Here is a 7,221-nt window from a genome sequence, read left to right as displayed (position 1 = left end):
GATCACATTTCTTATTTCAAATGGAATAACGAGAAATGAAAAGACGAAAAAATATTTGAGTTAATATGGTGTTCATGGAATCAAATTGCACAAGACAACATTTCACATGAACATGTTTGTTTGTGTAGTATTACAAAATAAAAGTTTTAAGTTCTACTTAATCTTGGAGTTTAGTGACTTTAAACCTTAATAGGGTTTAGTGTATAAAGGTAAAACACAGTGTGGTTCCTTCACATTTGAAAAATAAATGTTCACTTTTGGTTGTTGTTTGGAACTAATACTTTGAAGCTAATATTTTAGAACTATACAATTGATTTTTTTTACTTTAGAAATGAAGACTTTTTAAGTGTTTATTAATTTCCATGAGTTTCCCGGGCCTTGCTATCATCTGCCAAAAAGGTAACGTTAAAATACCAGAATAAACTGATCAGCAATTTAGTCTTAACTCTATTCGCTAAGTAATATTCAAGTCTCATTTGACACTTCTTCCCATGAATTGTTCCAGTTATACAAATATGTTGAATCCATTCACTAAAAGGATTAATTCAACGACTCTTTCTGTATTTTACATCATTACACCACTAGATGGAGATCAATGAGTGTGTTTTGTCATGGTTTTTGTGTGTGTGTGTGTGTGTGTGTGTGTGTGTGTAGTGAATCCTGAGCCCTGTCCTGCCAGTGAATCTCATCCTGAAAAGTAAAACCACTACATTTCAAAATGATATTACTGTAGAAATATACTAGCAACTTCAGTTTGTATTATGTTAAGTTTTAGCTTAAGTTCACATTTGTTTAAGTAGGCCAATGTAAACGTGCAAACTGAAAAGTCTATTGTTATTTTATTTAATTTTTTTATTTATTTAACCAGAAAGGTCCTGTTGAGATACAATATCTCTTCTACAGGGAGTCCTGGTCAAGATAGGCAGCACAAGACAAAAAGTATAGGCTACATAACCCAACAAACAAACGCAAAATACCCATATCTTAAAGACAAGGGCATAGCCATCATTTCAGAAGTGAGGGGGACAGAATGCAGACCGTTTTATGCAGACCTTTGTTGACGGTTTTTGCTTAATTGGCTTAATGTAGCCTACTATTTATGTGTAAAGCAATAAAACAGAAAGAAAGAAAGAAAGAAAGAAAGAAAGAAAGAAAGAAAGAAAGAAAGAAAGAAAGATACTCTGTACTTTATACTGCACATAGCCTATATTGTTATTGTTTACATATTTCCAATAGTTTTTTGTCAAACTTCAAGCTTTTAAAACTACTTCAAACTTTCTGGTTAGGCTTTTTCAAGACAACTTAAAGTTTGTTGAGAACAGTATGTTTTTTCAACTAGTTTAATTGGCACGATAATTATTTTAAAGGATAGAATGTTTTTTGTATGACATTGTTTAATCACAGTGTCTGAACAGCACCAGATGTCAGAGGGGAATCCCGTGACACACACACACACACACACACACACACACACACACACACACACACACACACACACACACACACACACACACACACACACACACACACACACACACTTTAAAATTATTTTAAAGGATAGAATGTTTTTTGTATGACATTGTTTAATCACAGTGTCTGAACAGCACCAGATGTCAGAGGGGAATCCCGTGACACACACACACACACACACACACACACACACACACACACACACACACACACACACACACACACACACACACACACACACACAGCAATACTTTCTGTCAATAACAAACTTCAAAAGGCTTCAAAGACTAACTGTCACAACATGACATATTGTTATAACACTTTCTGTCAATATCAAAAGGCTTCAAAACAAAACTTTCTGTCAAAAACGACATGATCAAGGGCTAGGAGGGGACAACCTGTCAATCAAAAGTCAAAACTAACTGTCAAACCCCTTTGATCCCATTGATCTCCCTTTGTTCTTTGTTGATCCCTTTGATCATATGCCAAAAGGGGCGGGGCACCTGTCAATCAATCATTTTTGACAGGAGGTCCGTCATATCAACTACTTCATTATTGTTCTGATGAGCGGATCAGCAGCAGCTGAGTTTCATGATTAGCATCCTATTTATTGTCTGTGATTTCGTCCTGTCTTTGTCAGATCGTTTTGTGAGTTCTCCTGGATTACTCTACGTGTTTGCGGTACCTGAGACTTTGTTCCTGGTTCTCGCCTTTTCGCCTTTTGTTTGGATCATCAGAGTCGCCTGGATTTCTGCCCATTGCGTCCCTGCGTTACCAAGCTCTACATCTTCTCTGCCAATGACGACTGACCAGCATCTCTATCTATTTCCTGCATTGTTTAATAAACATTCTGTTTTCACTCGCAACTGGATTCTTTGCCTTCATTTACAGAGTCTGACAGTCTGGTAAAGCACCCCTCTGGAGGAGTTCAGATAGTACAGGCCGTCTTCGTGAACAGAAGCATTCCTGAGTCACTTCAGTGCAGTTCTTGCTTAAAGGATTAGTTCACCCCAAAATGAAAATTTCCTAATAATTTACTCACCCCAATCCCATCCAAAATATCCATGTCTTTCTTTCCTCAGTGGGAGAGAAATTATGTTTTTTGAGGAAAACATTTCTGGATTTTTCGTCTAACAATGGACTGCATTGGTTACCATCGTTTTTAAGTCCAAATCAATGTAGTTTCAAAAGTCTTTAAAGTGTTTAAACAGGCTGTACGCAATCACAGCTGAAGAGGTTGTTATCTAGCGAAACGATAGGTCTTTTAAAAAAAATAATTTATAGACTTTTTACCTTCTGTTACAGGTCCCGGGCAGTCGGGAGGACTGTAAGCAGTTTAAAAACTTAACAGTAAATGAGAGAGAGAGAGAGAGAGAGAGAGAGAGAGAGAGAGAGAGAGAGAGAGAGAGAGAGAGAGAGAGAGAGAGAGAGACAATAGTTAGTGGTTGCTTAAATGTCCTCTTTGTTGTCTTTTAATCAACATTGTACTTCAGAGTCATTAAGACACTTTGAATCACAGGATTCATAAATACGTTGAAATACATATAACATATAGATACTTAAATCAAATCACAATAAATAAGTAAATAAATAAATCAAGATAGGAACCTTAACCATCTGTACAGACATGCTCTAGCCTAATTCACACAAATGGCTGAACTCGTAAGTATACATGAATGGATTTCTTTATGACAAAAACATGTATATGATATGTATATATATGACATTAAAACATGTAAATAAACATTTGATATTAAAATGAATGAATTTAATAACTAACCTTAACAGTAAATGAGAGAGAGAGAGACCATAGTTAGTGGTTGCTCAAATGTCCTCTTTGTTGTCTGAGGATGCATCGCAGTCGTCACGGCAACTCCTCTCTCTCAACTGCCAACCAGAATTTGGAAAATGCAGCTGAGCTGCCCAATGTAAACTCACTACAATAATAAAACTTATATATATACACAAGTAAACTGAAATAGACATATGTAGGTAATAAAAGAAAGAAAGAAAGAAATATATATACAAGCAATCCAATATCCCTGTGACCCAACTAAATTCAGGGTGACGTCACACTTCAATAGTTCGGATTGAGCTGATCAACAAACGGACAGGGAACTACGTCATCACGTTGAAAGGTCACGCTGGCACCTGCATCAGAATGTTATTCATATACTATTCATATTCATATTCACTGAATACTTACTATTACTATATATAATAGCAAACAATACTATTTGAACTATCCTCCTACGTACGGTCGCATTGTAAACAGTGGGGCGGTACTTCTGCCGGCGCCGGCGTGACCTTTCAGCGTGATGAAGTAGTTCCCTGTCCGTTTGTTGATCAGGTCAATCCGAACTATTGAAGGTAAAAAGTCTATAAATTATAATCATTTTTTTAAATGACCTATCGTTTCGCTAGATAACAACCTCTTCTTCAGCTGTGATCGCGTACAGCCCGTTTAAACTCTTCAAAGACTTTTGAAACTGCATTGATTTGGACTTAAAAACGATGGTAACCAATGAAGTCCATTGTTAGATGAAAAATCCAGAAATGTTTTCCTCAAAAAACATAATTTATCTCCCACTGAGGAAAGAAAGACATGGATATCTTGGATGGCATTGGGGTGAGTAAATTATTAGGAAATTTTCCTTTTGGGGTGAACTAATCCTTTAAGATAAAACATTAATATAAAATGAGCGTACCTTCATTACCCTGATACTTTTTCTGAAGTTCTTTGCAGCTTCGAGCAGCATATGCTTTCTCAAGATTTATATCAGCGGTTTTAATATGTGATGCTTCTTGTTGATCCACTGCAATGTAAGACAAAGATTTAGTGGAATATATTGTAATAAAAAATTAGATTTTCAACATTTTAAGATAAATTAATTTCAGTCAAAAAATTCATACTCACAAAGGATTACACTTGCAGTCTCACAGAGCCATACATTCAGTGAGAGACTGAAAATGATCCCGAAAAACTTTGTAAGAAACACAGTCTGCAAACAAAAGGGGAAATGTTTTCCACAATTACACTCAACACCACAAAGCTGAAATTCTTATGTTACTGGTTCCATGTTTCTGTGAAAGACTGTAAAAGAAGCTTACTAAAAGCATTAGGCTACTGATATTTTATGGCAAAAGAATTCTTACGTTTGTTTCTTGTTTTGTGTTTCTCTCCTCAGATTTCACAAGCACTGTCAAGGCTTTTGGATTCTGGGTGAGTCAGATAATAAAACTCATACTTTCTTAGCATATTTAAACTTTCTCAGGAGTTGAATTAAAGATAGGTTACCTGATTCTTAGTTGAATTAGGTAAGTAAGGGAAACCTGAGCCTAAGCGGAACAAGTTGATGCGGGAAAGGGACGTTTTTAGTTAACACCTAAAATTCAACAAAGGTGTATTTTTGGTTTGAACTTTGGTTCGAGCCGAGAGTCCTCGTACAAAATTTTAAACTGAGAAGCAGTATTCACATTCACGCTTACTACACATTCACATTCAAAGATACTTTGGTATAGCCCCCATGGAATTGCATACACTTGAATTTAACTTAACGTTTATTTCAGTAGAGGTATGGCCACTATTACAGATATAAGCTGACCAACTTTACTTCTCTCATAATAGCTTTGGATTGGCCATGCCGTGGTTTCCCACGTACACTTATCTAAAGTAACATTAAATTTAAACAGAGATAAGACACACCCAAATTTAGGTTGGTCAAGCAGCATTTGCTGTCCTAAACAGAAATTCACTTCTTGTCTTTGCAAACCAAGTACACTTGAATTGATGCCAAATATTAGTCGTCACTAATCTGACGCAAAACTTGCGGTCACATACGAATCCGTTTAATCTACTTGGGAAAACAATTTCAGAGTCAGTCAGAATAAAATCAAATGTTTACAATTTATTGACCAGGTAATAGAACAATAATTAAAAAATCCAATTCATAGAATAAAATCATCGGTCATTCAAATATAACAACAACAATTCGGAAATCGAGGAATTATAGAAATGTTTACCTGACAACGAAAACTACACACAGCAATCGTGTGGGAAGTCTACCTATTGACTCCTCGAACCTTTTGCCCATTTTCCTTAAAAACCCAGATAATTCAGAATGCTTACCAAATGGTGGTGTTTGTCTATATAATTAGATTTTGGTTCTCAATTGAGGGGTTCACAACTGTGAGATCAGAATTTGTGATTGAATTGGTTCTTGATACCTGTGGAAGGGAATACTGATTTACATACAGGAGGTAGTCTGAATGGAGGATCTGGGGGAGGGCACACTTTTAAGGGGAACACCACATTTCTCATATTTTATAACTTCCTTTGGCTTTTCATTATGGCTGGGAGAATAAGACCATTTTAGCAGGCACACTGAGACACTTTCCATGTGTGGTCTCCGGTTTGGATTCCACCTTACACGGAGCGACACGTGAGGAACACTTCACAACTTTGACGCATGCCAGCGGTAAGCTTTCATCATTCATGTCTCCGATGCTGGGGATCTCTACACCGGTAATGCGGCCTATTCGTGATAAACGAAAACTTACTGATCTCAATCCAGCTATCAGGAAACATCGTAAGTTTACATTTTTTAAAACTTTAAACCAGGCAAAAATTCTATGGGACCCACGCTCCAAACCAAGGGGATTATTAGGCGGACATATTAATGTCCGTAGTATGGTCTCAAAGAGCGATCAAATGGAACATCTACTAAATAATTCCAACCTGGATTTTCTTGGTGTCTCAGAAACGTGGTTAAGTAAATATTCCCCAGAGGCTGCTGTTAATGTATCTGGATACAATGTTTTCAGAAAGGACAGAGACAAAGGGCGAGGGGGAGGCGTGTTAATCTATGTGAAAGACACAATCAAATGTAATCTGATTGAATGGTCGCCTGTATTGGATATTGAATGCCTTGGTCTGAACGTTTGGCTATCCCCTGAAATGTCATTTATTTTAATTTGTCTTTATCGTCCTCCTTCATCTACCATTGCTTTTTATGATAATTTACACAAACTGTTAAAACAATGTCAAGAAAGAAAGGAGTTAATTTTAATGGGTGATTTTAATATAAACTGGGAAAATAAAACTGATCGGAAAAAACTTAAAGATATAACAGACAAATTTGATCTCACCCAGTTAGTTCTTGGTCCCACCCGCATCACTCACTCCTCTCAGACACAAATTGACTTAATGTTTACAAACAGACCGGAAAGGATAACAAAATCATACAATTTATTAACAGGTTTATCTGACCATAATATAACACTATTAGGAAGGAAACTCACCAAAAAACGTTTTAAGAAAACAATCATAGTGAAACAACATCAATTGAGTATTCCTAAAAATGATATGGACAAATTCAAATCTGCCTTAAATGATATCGACTGGACTGATCTTCTGGTTATTGAGGATATAGAGAACAGTTGCAATATGTTTTCAAGCACTATTAATACTATAATATCCTTATATAACAGAAGAATGTCACATAGACCAAGACAGAAAAATTCTCAACCTTGGCTCAATGAGGCTCTCTGGAAACAGATGAGGGATAGAGACTCCTCACTAAAGATTGCACTTAAGTCAGGACTCAGAAGTGACTGGTATAGCTATACATCCCTCAGAAATAGAGTAGTAAGGAACATAAGGAAAGCCAAAGCAGATTTCTATATAAAAGTAATTGATGATGCAAAGGGAGATGGAAAATTAATCTGGAACAATCTTAATAAATTAATTGG

Source organism: Rutilus rutilus, assembly GCF_951802725.1.
Source record: "Rutilus rutilus genome assembly, chromosome: 13".
NCBI lineage: Eukaryota > Metazoa > Chordata > Actinopteri > Cypriniformes > Leuciscidae > Rutilus > Rutilus rutilus.
Note: the sequence above shows the minus strand (reverse complement) of the source record.